This window comes from Salvelinus namaycush, chromosome 37, assembly GCF_016432855.1.
Source record: "Salvelinus namaycush isolate Seneca chromosome 37, SaNama_1.0, whole genome shotgun sequence".
In the NCBI taxonomy this organism is placed as follows: Eukaryota; Metazoa; Chordata; class Actinopteri; order Salmoniformes; family Salmonidae; genus Salvelinus; species Salvelinus namaycush.
Genome location: NC_052343.1, coordinates 15,487,297 through 15,504,541, shown reverse-complemented (window position 1 = coordinate 15,504,541; position 17,245 = coordinate 15,487,297). Strand labels below are relative to the sequence as shown.

The 17,245-nt window shown below is 45.1% G+C and overlaps 1 long non-coding RNA gene across 1 annotated transcript; it reads left to right on the top strand.

The window, feature by feature from the left end:
* The first annotated feature begins 12,535 nt into the window (after positions 1-12,535).
* Positions 12,536-13,438, top strand: LOC120031119. The gene is made up of 3 exons (XR_005473707.1): positions 12,536-12,588; positions 12,771-12,890; positions 13,303-13,438. It is a non-coding gene; the product is annotated as an uncharacterized LOC120031119 (long non-coding RNA).
* Positions 13,439-17,245: the final 3,807 nt, after the last annotated feature.

Here is a 17,245-nt window from a genome sequence, read left to right as displayed (position 1 = left end):
CAGGAAGAGTAGAAATAACACAAACTCAGAAAAAAAGAAACGTCCCTTTTTCAGGACCCTGTCTTTCAAAGATAATTAGTAAAAATCCAAATACATTGTAAAGGGTTTAAACACTGTTTCCCATGCTTGTTCAATGAACCATAAACAATTAATGAACATGCACCTGTGGAACGGTCATTAAGACACTAACAGCTTACAGACGGTAGGCAATTAAGGTCACAGTTATGAAAACTTAGGACACTAAAGAGGCCTTTCTACTGATTCTGAAAAATACAAAAAGAAAGATGCCCAGGATCCCTGCTCATCTGCGTGAACATGCCTAACATGCTGACCAGACCGGACACGTCGCGTGTGCGAGTGTCGCAAAATAAATGTTAAATCCATGTTATTCAATTATTGCACCCACACTGCTCGCGCACGCCAACAAGCGTCTGTGACGCCAAGGGCTAAAATAGAAGTCATTCCTATTTCTGACGCAGATCGCGCTGCAAGTCCTGCCTCTCCCATATCCTCATTGGTTTATAGAAGCAGGTCCCCACGTGCCATCTCCTCATTGGTTATACCCACGTGGGTGATTGAAAGACGAACTTTGTTGCCGGTTGTCGTGGTAATACAACGTTCAAAGATGAAAAAGCCTGGAAGGAGGAGAGATGAATAGAAACGATTTTGTTAGCCGTTTTATGTGTGGATTAATTGTCGGAGTAGAGGTCCTTGTGCATTTCAGGTAAAATAACAACTCAAGGGCCTCCCGGGTGGCGCAGTGGTCTAGGGCACTGCATCGCAGTGCTAACTGCGCCACCAGAGTCTCTGGGTTCGCGCCCAGGCTCTGTCGCAGCCGGCCGCGACCGGGAGGTCCGTGGGGCGACGCACAATTGGCATAGCGTCGTCCGGGTTAGGGAGGGTTTGGCCGGTAGGGATATCCTTGTCTCATCGCGCTCCAGCGACTCCTGTGGCGGGCCGGGCGCAGTGCGCGCTAACCAAGGGGGCCAGGTACACGGTGTTTCCTCCGACACATTGGTGCGGCTGGCTTCCGGGTTGGAGGCGCGCTGTGTTAAGAAGCAGTGCGGCTTGGTTGGGTTGTGCTTCGGAGGACGCATGGCTTTCGACCTTCGTCTCTCCCGAGCCCGTACTGGAGTTGTAGCGATGAGACAAGATAGTAATTACTAGCGATTGGATACCACGAAAATTGGGGAGAAAATGGGATAAAAATTATAAAAATAAAAAATAAAAAAAATAACAACTCAATGTTTATATCCCAGGACAAATTATCTAGCAACAGCAAGCTAGCTAAATAGGACAAATTAACAATAGCTAGCAAGCGCAAGCTAACTAGCTAAATTGCCATACATGTTTAATGCTTTTCGACCTGTCCCCAAATTAATGTAATTGGTTCAGAGTTTGTTTAGATATTTTAACCTGCGTGTCGTAATCGCGTTTGGTGTGGGGGGGCAAAATACATTTATGCACGATAGCGCACAATGGAGCACGTGCGCAGCCGGTTTGGGTTCCGTGTTCGGCATGCTGCAAGGAGTCATGAGGACTGCAAATGTGGCCAGGGCAATAAATTGCAATGTCCGTACTGTGAGACGCCTAATACAGCGCTACAGGGAGACAGGACAGACAGGTGATCGTCCTCACAGTGGCAGACCACGTGTAACAACACGTGCACAGGATCGGTACATCCAAACATCACACCTGCGGGACAGGTACAGGATGGCAACAACAACTTCCCGAGTTACACCAGGAATGTACAATCCCTCCATCAGTGCTCAGACTGTCCGCATTAGGCTGAGAGAGGCTGAACTGAGGGCTTGTAGGCCTGTTGTAAGGCAGGTCCTCACCAGACATCACCGGCAACAACGTCGCCTATGGGCACAAACCCACCGTTGCTGGACCAGACAGGACTGGCAAAAAGTGCTCTTCACTGACGAGTCGCAGTTTTGTCTCACCAGGGGTGATGGTCGGATTCGGGCTTATCGTCGAAGGAATGAGCGTTACACAGAGGCCTGTACTCTGGAGCGGGATCGATTTGGAGGTGGAGGGTCCGTCAATGTCTGGGGCGGTGTGTCACAGCATCATCGGACTGAACTTGTTGTCATTGCAGGCAATCTCAACGCTGTGCGTTACAGGGAAGACATCCTCCTCCCTCATGTGGTACCATTCCTGCAGGCTCATCCTGACATGACCCTCCAGCATGACAATGCCACCAGCCATACTGCTCGTTCTGTGCGTGATTTCCTGCAAGACAGGAATGTCAGTGTTCTGCCATGGCCAGCGAAGAGCCCGGATCTCAATCTCATTGAGCACGTCTGGCACCTGTTGGATCGGAGGGTGAGGACTAGGACCATCCCCCCCAGAAATGTCCGGGAATTTGCAGGTACCTTGGTGGAAGAGTGGGGTAACATCTCACAGCAAGAACTGGCAAATCTGGTGCAGTCCATGAGGAGGAAATGCACTGCAGCACTTAATGCAGCGTGCTCTGAGTTCCACATCTTTATTTGTGTGAAACTTACAAAAACGAAAGGAAACAAACAACGAACCGTAACATAAGTGTTGCTACATGCACTAACTCAAAACAAGATCTCACAAAACACAGTGGGGAAATGGCTGCCTAAATATGATCCCCAATCAGAGACAACGATTAACAGCTGCCTCTGATTGGGAACCATACCAGGCCAACATAGAAATAAAACCCCCTAGATAGGAATACCCCCCTAGTCACACCCCGACCTAACCAAAATAGAGAATAAAAATGCTCTCTATGTTCAGGGCATGACAGTACCATGGAGCAGGACTGGACGCCGTGCCTGGACTGGACATCGGCGCAAAGGAAGGCTCCTGCCATGGAGCGGGACTGGCCGCCGTGCCTGGGCTGGGCACCGGCGCAGAGGAAGGCTCCAGCCATGGAGCGGGACTGGCCACCGTGCCTGGGCTGTGCACCGGCACAGAGGAAGGCTCCTGCCATGGAGCGGGACTGGCCGCCGTGCCTGGGCTGGGCACCGGCGCAGAGGAAGGCTCCAGCCATGGAGCGGGACTGGCCACCGTGCCTGGGCTGTGCACCGGCGCAGAGGAAGGCTCCTGCCATGGAGCGGAACTGGACGCCGTGCCTGGACTGGGCACCGGCGCAGAGGAAGGCTCCGGCCCTGGAGCAGGACTGGACGCCGTGCCTGGACTGGGCACCGGCGCAGAGGAAGGCTCCTGCCATGGAGCGGGACTGGACGCCGTGCCTGGACTGGGCACCGGCGCAGAAGGAGGCTCTGGCCATGGAGCAGGACTGGACGCCGTGCCTGGACTGGGCATCGGCGCAGAGGAAGGCTCTGGCCTTGGAGCTGGACTGGACGCCATGCCTGGACTGTGCACCGGCGCAGAGGAAGGCTCCGGCCCTGGAGCAGGACTGGACGCCGTGCCTGGACATTGGCGCAGAGGAAGGCTCCTGCCATGGAGCGGGACTGTACGCCGTGCCTGGACTGGGCACCAGCGCAGAGGAAGGCTCCTGCCCTGGAGCTGGACTACACGCCTTGCCTGGAAGCTCCGGATAGTTGACCCTCGCTGGAGGTTCCGGACCGTGGATCGTCGCAGGAGGTTCCGGACCCTGGACCGTCGCAGGAGGTTCTGGACTGTGGACCGTCGCAGGAAGTTCCGGACTGTGGACCGTCGCAGGAAGTTCCGGACTGTGGACCGTCGTAGGAGGTTCCGGACTGTGGACCGTCGCAGGAGGTTCCGGACTGTGGACCGTCGCAGGAGGTTCCGGACTGTGGACCGTCGCAGGAGGTTCCGGACTGTGGACCGTCGCAGGAGGTTCCGGACTGTGGACCGTCGCAGGAGGTTCCGGACTGTGGACCGTCGCAGGAGGTTCCGGACTGTGGACCGTCGCAGGAGGTTCCGGACTGTGGACCGTCGCAGGAGGTTCCGGACTGTGGACTGTCGCAGGAGGTTCCGGACTGGGGACCGTCGCCGGAAGCTCTGGACTGAGGACCGGCGCCGGAAGCGTACCGGACTGGGGAGGCGCACTGGAGGCCTGATGCGTGGAGCCGGCACAGGTTACACCAGACTGGTGACGCGCTCTTCAGGGCGAGTGCAGGGAGCAGGCACAGGACATACCGGACTGGGGAGGCGCACAAGCGGCCTGATGCGTGGGGCCGGCACAGGTGGCACCGGACTGGTGTACCGGAACGATGACACACTTCGCACGGTAAGTGCGGAGAGCTGGCACAGGACGTACTGGGCTGTGAAGGCGTACTGGAGACTTGGTGCATAGAGCCGGCTCACATGGTACTGGACAAATGACACGCTCCTCAAGGCGAGTGCAGAGAGCTGGCACAGGACATACAGGGCTGTGGAGGCGCACTGGAGACCCGGCACAGTTTTAACCAGACTGCTAGCACGCTCCTCAGGACGAGTACGGAGAGCTGACTCAGGTGGCTGTAAACTGATGACACGCTCCTTAGGGCGAATGTTGTGCATCATACACCAACCCAACAACTCTCTCATTTCTCTCTCCTCCAGTTTCTCCATCAGCCCACTGACGGTCTCTAACTCTCTCCGTTCATTCTCCTCCAGTTTCACCCTCTTCTCCCAGACTGGCTCTGGCTCACTCCTCGGCTCCGCCGACCACCCTGTGTTCCGCGAACCCTGGCGTTGTCGCTGTCCTCCCTTCTCTCCTTGCGTCTGCCTCCACGGAAGGCTTTCGTGTCCTGACATGATTTCCTCCCAAGTCCAGGATGTCTTCTCCTCCTTTATCTCCTCCCAAGCCCAGGATACCTTCTCCACCTGGGCACGCTGCTTGGTCCTGTTGTGGTGGGATCTTCAGTCACGGTTGTGTGTAGAGACGGACCAAGGCGCAGCTTGCTCTGAGTTCCACATCTTTATTTGTGTGAAACTTACAAAAACAAAAGGAAACAAACAACGAACCGTAACATAAGAGGTGCTACATGCACTAACTCAAAACAAGATCCCACAAAACACAGTAGGGAAATGGCTGCCTAAATATGATCCCCAATCAGAGACAACGATAAACAGCTGCCTCTGATTGGGAACCATACCAGGCCAACATAGAAATAAAAACCCCTAGATAGGCATTTGAGTAATCAAGGTTACAGACAGTGACATATTCAATACCGCCTTGCACACTGTTGACTGCATCTGGCTACTCTAGGGTGTAATCATTAGTCCAAAACGAGAGTTTCTATTGGACAAATTTAGGTAGATCCATCCCTGTTTAGTTCCATTTGCTTCTGTTTAAGAAACGGCTGTCGGTGACTAGGCAAAAAAAACTTTCAAAGTCAAACCATGGAGCTGAAGGGTGGGACTAAAAATAACAAGATAACTAATGTAAAATATACTGTGTCTGTAAAATTTAACTTTTGTGAAACAGCACAGTTGAAAAATATTAGTATATTGATGCCATTGTATTCATGTTTATTATTATTTCCAGACCACATCTTGTATGGATAAAAGGACAGTTAATTGGATAATCACAGCTGAGTGACATGGCACAGAATTGAAAACATTGTTAATCTCCAATCAACATTAAATAAGCATAAACTGAGGAACTGTCTCTCTCACCATTTCTCTAATAAGAGCACAATCTCCATAACTTCACCTACTCAATCAGTGCATAAATTCCAGAGGCATCACCCTCTAATTCAGTCATAATTACTCTATGTCTATGGAAGGGGGTGAGAACCATGAGCCTCTTAGGTTTTGTAATGAAGTCAATGTAGCCAGAGGTTCTCCAGCTACACCATTGTGCTACCCCAGAGAGTGCTGTTGAGTCTACTGTAGACCTTCATTGCAAAACAGTGTGTTTTAATTAATTATTTAGTGACGTGAATATATTTAGTATATATATATATTCACTGAGGAGAATGGTCCTCACCTTCCTCCTCTGAGGAGCCTCTGCTGATGTTGTGTCCCAGCATATTTGACGTACTTCAGGTTCTCAATGGTGTTAATGTTTTGCCTCCAATCATTGCTGACTTCTACCGGGCAGGGAGTTCTGGATGTCCATCACATCCCCCAGGGCATTGTGGAGCTGACGGAGGCCTGAACGGACCCCGCTTATCTGGGAGTGGATTGCAGCCTGGAGAGTGGGGACAGACAATTGTAAATGATTTAGATATGGTTTTTAATTAATCAAAGGGCAGTACAGATTCAGTTTGCAGCAAATGTCATAGCTAAACAAATTATTTTCTAACTTCAGTCGTGCTCTACTAAAACTCCAGATCTAACTGGGTGATCAATAAATCATGGGATTAATGTCAGTTGCTAGGTCTTCGCAGGTCAATGATTCATTTTCTAATGATTATGCTAGCTAGCTATGGCTCCATACAGAATCAAGCTAGCTAGCTAGCTTAAAAATAGCTTGCAAAATAACTTTATCTAACTGATTTCGGTATCTACCATCATCCATCAACGAAAACCACACATTTTCATCTTCTTCTGTGGTTTGGTAACTTCCGGACTCTGGCTGGACTGAAGACAAGGCAAAGTTTGGAAAATGTCAAATTATGTAGTGTCCTTCTTGCGACGGCGCCTTCAACCACAAGGGGGCGATGTAATTCCACTCTGTTGTGGACGTCCCCATTGAAATGCATGACATCCAGCACAGCGTAATTGAGTGCTTATGGGTAATGTGAACAAGGCTTAATTGTTACCTTATGGACGCTGTAGCCTCGTTTTACTCAGATGTGTAGAATTTGAGCTAGGTTTGGCCCAAAAATTGTCTGACAACCCTAAAGCCTCTAAAGTTTACATTACCCATAAGCACTCTGTTACATTGCGCCAGATGTACTGCTTTTCAATGGGGATGTCCACAACAGATTGGAAACACAACGCCCCCTTGCTGTTGAAGGCTCCGTTGTTAGACAGACTTAATACTTAGAATTTTTTTAAACTTTGCATTGTCTTCAGAGGAAGATGAAAATATGTGGTTTTCGGTGGTGGGTTTATGAGATAGATAGCAACTTATAAACAATAACCCATTCCTATAAGTGAGTACTATTTTAATAGTAATGTTAAATAATACACATTGGCTGTTAGGCCAATTATATGATATGACTGTTGCCTCCTGTTTAAGTTTATTGTGATGGTAATGACGTTTGTTTTTGATGATAATTATTAGGTGGAGGTCGCTAGCTACAATGGTATCTTCAACCTAGCCTAGCTTTTAGCTAGCTGCTCTGCACTGCAAGCTAGCTTGACTTGCTATAAAGTTAGAGAAACAAGTTGAAGAAAAAGCAAAAAAACTAAACATGTTTTATTATCACCAGAAACAATATATTTATCCTGTCTTGAATGAAAAGGTCATATTTTACAATCTCCCAAAATAAATGTGATCTTTGACAAGAGACAAGCTCTCCTCCATCTTGTGTTACAAACACTAACGTTACACTTGTCCATTCAGTAGCGGGGCAAGAATTCATGAAGATGAAATAACACTTCACGATGTAAATGGGGCATCATGCCAACAACTGTCAAAAATCCGGTATAATAGCCTGGTTGATAGACTAGACGTAATATAGTAAAAGTATATCCGGAACACTCAAATGAATATGATATACCTTTGGTATGGTTACATACGACAGAAGGTTACTCAAGGCAAAAACCGAAGTAGGGTGGTTGGTCCAGTTGGATGGGTGGGCGTATAACGTTACATAGGAACGTCTAGCATCCCCGCCACCTAGCTAACGTTAGCCACAACAAATTGGCATTCGTAACATATCATACGTTTAACAAATTCGTAACATTTTATACGAATTACAATTTGTAACATATTGAACGAATTGCAATTCGTAATATATCATACAAAATGGATGATGGACATCCACAAAAACTCTGACATACCATACAAAATGTAACATATCATAAGTATCCTGGATTACATTTTACTATCTTATGTCTACCCCAGAGACCGGGTTGACAAGAGGCGGGGAGTGGGTTGTGTACCTCCAATCAAGTTGATTTGCAAATTGCACGACTATAATACAGTCAGTGTTAAAAGACCAAAGCCCTTATTGCAAGGAATAAGACCATCTGACACTACCTTTACACTGGCGAAAATCAACAAAATCCCTTTCACACCCCAGCTGTCAAGGTTGTTATATACAAGTGAATGCTATTTATTGTGTAGTGGCCCCAATTTGATGTGTGCTAAACAGTACTGTCCTCTAGTGCACATTTATATGAAGTACATGGATGACAAACCTGCCACTATAGAGTTGAGGGTGGGCAACATGTATTACATAGGCCATTACTGTCCTGATTCTCAACGTAATGACAACCATATAAACTTGTGAACAATTGGATATTTGTGCGTAGTCTGTTTCACTTCAGAGTAGATTGTTTGATGACGATATAAGCCACTGTAGCCAAAAGCATCAAGCTTGTTCAAACACTTTCATTCAGTTGTTGGATATGGTATTTAACGTTGCTGTAAAAGTGAATGAGTGTTCCAGTTACTGACCAGATATAGGCCAAAAACCAACAATACAAACAGTATATTTCAGTTTCTTACTTCCTTCTTACTCAATTCAGAATGTTGCCTATACTGGATTTGTTTTGCTATACCACACCTTTATTAAGCCACACCTTTATTAAGCCACACCTTTATTATACAATACCTTTACTATACCACACCTTTATTATGCCACACCTTTATTATGCCACACATTTATTATACCACACCTTTATTATACCACACCGGTATTATGCCACACCGTTATTATGCCACACCTTTATTATACCACACCGTTATTATGCCACACCGTTATTATGCCACACCTTTATTATACCACACCGTTATTATGCCACACCGTTATTATGCCACACCTTTATTATGCCACACCTTTATTATGCCACACCTTTATTATACCACACCTTTATTAAGCTACACCTTTATTATGCCACACCTTTATTATGCCACACATTTATTATACCACACCGTTATTATGCCACACCTTTATTATGCCACACCTTTATTATACCACACCATTATTATGCCACACCGTTATTATGCCACACCTTTATTATGCCACACCTTTATTATGCCACACCGTTATTATGCCACACCTTTATTATACCACACCGTTATTATGCCACACCGTTATTATGCTACACCTTTATTATACCACACCTTTATTAAGCTACACCTTTATTATGCCACACCTTTATTATACCACACCTTTATTAAGCTACACCTTTTTAAGCCACACCTTTATTATACCACACCCTATGTGTGACGGTACACAGTTGGGATATGGGTTGGGTTGTACTCACAGTTGGGATATGGGTTGGGTTGTACTCACAGTTGGGATATGTGTTGGGTTGTACTCACAGTTGGGATATGGGTTGGGTTGTACTCACAGTTGGGATATGTGTTGGGTTGTACTCACAGTTGGGATATGGGTTGGGTTGTACTCACAGTTGGGATATGTGTTGGGTTGTACTCACAGTTGGGATATGGGTTGGGTTGTACTCACAGTTGGGATATGGGTTGGGTTGTACTCACAGTTGGGATATGGGTTGGGTTGTACTCACAGTTGGGATATGTGTTGGGTTGTACTCACAGTTGGGATCTGTGTTGGATTGTACTCACAGTTGGGATATGGGTTGGGTTGTACTCACAGTTGGGATATGGGTTGGGTTGTACTCACAGTTGGGATATGTGTTGGGTTGTACTCACAGTTGGGATCTGTGTTGGATTGTACTCACAGTTGGGATATGGGTTGGGTTGTACTCACAGTTGGGATATGGGTTGGGTTGTACTCACAGTTGGGATATGTGTTGGGTTGTACTCACAGTTGGGATCTGTGTTGGATTGTACTCACAGTTGGGATATGTTACACCATATGGACCTTGATACACATGCGTTTTGAGATACATTTTTCCAACTCATGCATTAGCCGTGAATTAGGTCGTATAAGAAATTGATCACACAGTTGTTCATGGAAATCACAAGAGGAGATAAGACGAGACACAATAGTCTTGGGGGAATAAAATGGCAGAGAATGAATGAAGGACCGGAATGTACAGGTCACTTTGCCAAACCATGTCAGTTATTGGTCCATCCATTACTAGCCTGCTGTTTTAAAGGCACAGTGCAGTCAAAAATGTGATTTCCTATGTTTTATACACACTAAGTGGCCAGTTTATTAGGACACCCATCTAGTACTGGGTCGGACCCCCTGTAGCCATGACGGGATGCACCTGGTCAGCAACAATGTTCAGATACGCTGTGGTGTTCAAACGTTGCTCAATTGGTATCAAGGGACCTAACGTGTGCCAGGAAAACCTTCCCCACACCATTACACCACCACCACCAGCCTGTACCATTGACACCAGGCAGGATGGGGCCATGGACTCATGCTGCTTAGGCCAAATCCTGACTCTACCATCAGCATGACCCAACAGGAACCGGGATTCGTCGGACCAGGCAATGTTTTTACACTCCTCAGTTGTCCAGTGTCCGTGATTACATGCCCACTGCAGCCGCTTCTTCTTGTTTTCAGCTGACAGGAGTGGAACCTGGTGTGGTCTACTGCAATAACCCATCGGTGTCAAAGACCGACGAGTTGTGCGTTCCGAGGTGCCGCTCTGCACACCACTGTTGTACGGAACCGTTATTTGCTTGTTTGTGGCCCGACTGTTAGCTTGCATGATTCTTGCCATTCAAATTCAACCTCTCTCATCAACACAAGCTGTTTTCACACACAGGACTATTTTTGACTGGATGTTTTTTGTTTGTCCCTCCATTCTCGGTAAAGACACGGTCGTATGTAAAAAGCCCAGGAGGCCGGGACGTTTTTGGCACGACGATCAATCCACACTCAATCGCTTAGTTCACTTATTTTGCCCTTTCTAGAGTTCAATCGAACAGTAACTGAATGCCTCGATGCCTGTCTTCATGATAATGCCCTTTTAGTGTAAGAGCTGTTTAAAAAGACTGCCTGCAAAGTCAGCCAGTTTTGGTGGGATTGAGTTTTGGCCTGCCTGGTGACATTACCAGATGGTAAATGAGTTAAAAGACCAATAAGAAAGACATTTCCAGTCCTTCTGCCAATAACTGATAGTTTTCAGTTTTCCCCTCCCCACTCAGACCACTACCAGACAGTCTTTGCTCTTTGCTCTTTGCCCAGAACCATTTTTGACCATTTTAATTGAAAACAATCACAGTAAGGTACTTAATTGTTACCCAGAAATGATTTGATATTGAGATAAAAACTGTTATAAATTATTTGTACCTACATGGTAATACAGTACATATGGTTTGTATCTTAGCGATAACTCATGATGGAAAGTTATGAAGCAAATCCAATAGTCGCTCAGTAATATAAGGAAAGTTATTCCAGTAAACAGATAATACAGTCACGATACATGGCCACTATCCACGTACGTACGTACGTGCACGCACGCACACACACACACACAGAGCCAGATAACTTCCCTCAAAACATAGAATACAGCTAAATTAAGAATATGACAAAATATTTAATAAACATCAGGACAAAGCCAGTAGCCTATATTCGAAAGAGAGAGAGTTCAAAGTGTAAGCAGAATGACTGGCTGACACACTGTTCATTTATGTAATTTCGTCACAGATGGATGACTAACAGAGGTTCCAGGTAGAGTACAAATAACCAGGCTCAACAATATACCACTCACTGGTCAGATCACCTCTTACTACAAACATCCTGTTCTCCTCTCTGAAGATGTCCAGCTCTGTAACAACAACCACTAATGGGGTGGTGGTCATCACCCATGTGCATCCTTCTGGAAATGGAATGAGGGACACTTCTCTCCCTCACTGTCAGGGACAGACAGTCTCCTCAGTGCTGGGAAGATGTCCTTGTCCCATCGCACACTAGTGACTCATGTGGCAGGCAGGGATGTCCTTGTCCCATCGCACACTAGTGACTCATGTGGCAGGCCGGGTGCAGTGCACACTGACACGATTGCCAGGTGCACAGTGTTTCCTCTGACACATTGGTGCGGCTGGCTTCCGGGTTGTGGGCATTGTGTCAAGAAGCCTGATCAACTCTATGCGAAGGAGATGACTGGTTTTCTGATTCTCGCCCCTACTTTTCTTTTTACAGTATCTGTGACCAACAGATGCATATCTGTATTCCCAGTCATGTGAAATCCATAGATTAAGGCCTAATGAATGTATTTCAATTGACAGATTACCTTATATGAACTGTAACTCAGTAAACTTTTGCATGCTGCATTTATATTTTGGTTCAGTGTATGTGTGCTTAGATAGGCCTATGCAATTTATATGCTCATGGATTTTAGTTTGCATTGACCTTTATGTTGGTGCAATTAAACATTCAAGGCTTCTTGTTTGTTGTTCTATACAATCTATACACACCTTGAATTCATGTGTTTCATCCACAAAGGAGAAAAGCATATGTACAATAAGTCATTATTATTACTACACCCAATACAGTTTGCATTGACTTTTATGTGGGTGCAATTAAACTTGACCTTGAACTTTGGTCATACAGAAGAAATCTGAATTATATCTCTTCCTTGTACATCATTGCAGGCTCAGTCACGGTTTCTGCCGACAACAAACTGAACAAGTGTCTGGTCAGTGTAAACAATTTTTCTCCCTCCATGAAGTTTAGGCTTCACTCAAGATGTAGGGTGTACATTTAAATTGTGATAACGATTGTCAACATACTGAATTCTATATTGCATTGTATTCTTCAGAAATGTTCATCCACAACCAATAGCCATTCCCATGACCTCTCTCTGCTCTGTCTCCTCAGGATGTAGTTGCCACCGTAACTGCTCTTACTGGCATTATTCTCCATTCTTTAGATGGTGCTGGGATCATGTTGAACTACAACTGGGACTATCCATACTACTATGTCTGTCAACAGTATTGGGTATGCCCAAATTATTATTCCTTTTGTACTTTTGTTGGTCAGGAGATGTTTGTAAATTGGTAAAGGGGTATTTATCACCTATAATCTTGTTACTGTTGTAACATTTAATGTTTATTATAGAGGAGGTCACAAGGAATTTCAGGTGTTTTGGCTGTTTTCTCCGTGCTGGAGTTCAAAGTGTCATCTGTGTCTCGTCTCGTCTCGTTTGCCTGCAATGTTGTCTGCTGCTATTCCACCCCTGAGCTGAGTGTTACTATAATGTAAAACATCATAAACATTCAACTAAGTTCGAGCATTTATCATATGTAATATTGCAACTGAGTGCACTGAGCAGGCATGATACCTCAAATAGCAAAGGAGTACAATTGTGCTGAATAAAAGATTACTTTAATCCATCCGTTTACACTTTTAGGAATTCTTCTTCATTGGGAATCAAATACCTCATGGCAGCATTGTGATCCCAAGCAACGCACCTGTCACGACTTCGACCGAGGCAGGCTCTCCTTCCCGTGCGGGTGGCGTTCGGCGGTCGTCGTCACCGGCCTATTAGCTGCCGCTGATCCTTTCTCCCCCTCCCTATGTGGTTATTGGGTTCACCTGTTGTGTATTAGGGTTAATTAGTTGGGCTTATTAGTCAGCCGGCCCGCACGTTTCTTTGTGCGGGATTGTTTGTTTGTAAGTAGTGGTGTTGGTTTTGTGCTACGTGTTTTCTGGACTGTGTTCCTTTCCCCCCGTGTCTGGGGTTGGTTAAATAGTACACCCAGTGTGTTAGTAGGGTGGCCTAGTTTGCCCGTGTTCATTAAAGAACATTTTGTATTGGCACCTGCTGTTTCCTGCGTTTTGACTCCACACTCCGACACCCAGGCCTTACAGCACCTTTCCCTCCACAGAACAACTATGGGGTCAAATAAAATAAAATCTTATTTGTCACATTCTTTATAAACAACAGTTAAAGATCAAAATAAAATAAAAACGTAAGTAGTGACAAAAGGAATAAAACACAATGAATAACAAATAACAATGAGTAAAAATAACATGGCTATTTACAGGGAGTACCAGTACAGAGTCGATGTGCAGTGGTACAAGGTAATTGAGGTAGCTACAGTTGAAGTCGGAAGTTTACATACACTTAGGTTGAAGTCATTAAAACTCGTTTTTCAACCACTTCACAAATTTCTTGTTAACAAACTATAGTTTTGGCAAGTCGGTTAGGACATCTTCTTTGTGCATGACACAAGTCATTTTTCCAACAATTGTTTACAGATAGATTATTTCACTTATAATTCACTGTATCCCAATTCCAGTGGGTCAGAAGTTTACATGCACTAAGTTGACTGTGCCTTTAAACAGCTTGGAAAATTCCAGAAAATTATGTCATGGCTTTAGAAGCATCTGATAGGCTAATTGACATAATTTGAGTCAATTGGAGGTGTACCTGTGAATTTATTTCAAGACCTACTTTCAAACTCAGTGCCTCTTTGCTTGACATCATGGGAAAATCAAAAGAAATCAGCCAAGACTTCAGAAAAAAATTGTAGAACCCCACAAGTCTGGTTCATCCTTGGGAAAAAATTCCAAACGCCTGAAGGTACCACGTTCATCTGTACAAACAATAGTACGCAAGTATAAACACCATGGGACCACACAGCCATCATACCACTCAGGAAGGAGACGTGTTCTGTCTCCTAGATATGAACGTACTTTGGTGCGAAAAGTGCAAATCAATCCCAGAACAACAGCAAAGGACCTTGCTGGAGGAAAACAGGTACACAAGTATCCATATTCACAATAAAACGATTCCTATATCAACATAACCTGGAAGGCCACTCGGCAAGGAAGAAGCCACTGCTTCAAAACCGCCATAAAAAGCCAGACTACGGTTTGCAACTGCACATGGGGACAAAGATCGTACTTTTTGGACAAATGTCCTCTGGTCTGATGAAACAAAAATCGAACTGTTTGGCCATAATGACCATCGTTTTGTTTGGAGGAAAAAGGGTGAGGCTTGCAAGCCGAAGAACACCATCCCAACCGTGACGCACGGGGGTGGCAGCATCATGTTGTGGGGGTGCTTTGTTGCAAGAGGGACTGGTGCACTTCACAAAATAGATGGCATCATGAGGTAGGAAAATTATGTGGATATATTGAAGCAACATCTCAAGACATCAGTCAGGAAGTGAAAGCTTGGTCGCAAATGGGTCTTCCAAATGGACAATGACCCCAAGCATACTTCCAAAGTTGTGTCAAAATGGCTTAAGGACAACAAAGTCAAGGTATTGGAGTGGCCATCACAAAGCCCTGACCTCAATCCTAGAGAAAATTTTTGGGCAGAACTGAAAAAGGTTGTTTGAGCAAGGAGGCCTACAAACCTGACTCAGTTCACCAGCTCTGTCAGAAGGAATGGGACAAAATTCACCCAACTTATTGTGGGAAGCTTGTGGAAGGCACCCGAAACGTTTGACCCAAGTTAAACAATTTAAAGGCAATGCTACCAAATACTAATTGGGTGTATGTAAACTTTTGACCCACTGGGAATGTGATGAAAGAAATAAAAGCTGAAATAAATCATTCTCTCTGCTATTATTCTGACCTTTCACATTCTTAAAATAAAATGGTGATCCTAACTGACCTAAGACAGGGAATTTTCACTAGGATTAAATGTCAGGAATTGTGAAAAACTGAGTTTAAATGTATTTGGCTAAGGTGTATGTTAACTTCCGACTTCAACTGTACATATAGGTAGGGGTAAAGTGACTAGGCAACAGGATAGATAATAGATAGTAGCAGCTGTGTATATGGTGAGTGTGAAAGTGTGTACATTTGTGTGAGTGTGTGTGACGTTGGCATGCATGTGTGCGCGTGCTGTGCTCGGGGCGTATGTAGTGTGTGTGTGTGTGTGTGTGTGTGTGTGTGTGTGTGTGTGTGTGTGTGTGTGTGTGTGTGTGTGTGTGTGTGTGTGTGTGTGTGAGTGTTCGAGTGTCAGTGTAAGTATGTGTGAGTGTGTGGGTAGAGTCCAGTGTGTGTACATAGAGTAAGTGCAAGAGAGTTAGTGCACAAAATGGTCAATCCGGGTAGCCATTTGAGTTGCTATTTAGCAGTCTTTAGCAGTAGAAGCTGTTCAGGGTCCTGTTTGTTTCAGACTTGCTGCATTGGTACCGCTTGCAATGTGGTAGCAGGAGAGAACAGTCTATGGCTTGGGTGGCTGGAGTCTTTGACCTCTATACTAGACATCGCCTGGTATAGAGGTCCTGGATGGCAGGGAGCTTGGCCCCAGTGATGTATTGGGTCGTACTCACCACCCTCTGTAGCGTCAACGGTCGTGGGGGCCTTGCAGTTGCAGTACCAAGCGGTGATGTATCCAGTCAAGAACTTTTTGAAGATCTGAGGGCCCATGACAAATGTTTTCAGCCTCCTGAGGGGGAAGAAGCACTATTGTTCCTTCATCACAATTGTGTGGGTGTGTGTGGTCCATGTTCATTGTAACCCTCTCACCAGGCTCGAATTTGACTCTCACGATATTACCTTACGTAGAGTATCTCAACAGCATTGGATGTCAGGTGAGAAGGACATCTCCAATAAGAATCCCTATTGTAAACTATCTAGGGTGATGACAACTAGGGTATTAACTTTAGATAGAATGATTATAGATTTTTGTTATTGTATAAGGATATGCTTTCCCATGCATTAAATGAAATGGAAACAGTAAATGACTCCACCAAGGCAACATACATAAGGTTCAAGATGTGTATTATTACATTTTCCCTGTACCACATCAAAATAAATCAAAATAAGAAACCCCAATGAGTCGTGCACAACCCATGTCCAAATTATTTCAAGCTTGCTTAACCCATTGGTGTGCGTTGGAGCTCCCCCAAAAAATGGCGACACACATAAAGTCCAGAAGCACCCCACTGTTGTGGTTACTCACTACTCATAGATATTCCCTCAGTTAAGTATATTCAAAAATGTATTAAATTACATCCTCAATCTACACACAGTACCCCATAATGACAAAGCAAAAACAGGTTTTTCTAAGATTTTTGCTAATTTATAAAAAAAAATTAAACTGAAATAGCTTATTTCAATAAGTATTCAGACACTTTCCTATGAGACTCGAAATCGAGCTCAGGTGCATCCTGTTTCCATTGATCATCCATGAGATGTTTCTAAAACTTGATTGGAGTCCACCTGTGGTAAATTCAATTGATTGGACATGATTTAGAAAGGCACACACCTGTCTATATAAGGTCCCACAGTTGACAGTGCATGTCAGAGAAAATAAAAAAATGTAATTTCTTAAATGGAAGAGGTTTGTAACCATCAAGACTCTTCCTAGAGCTGGCCGCCCGTCAAAC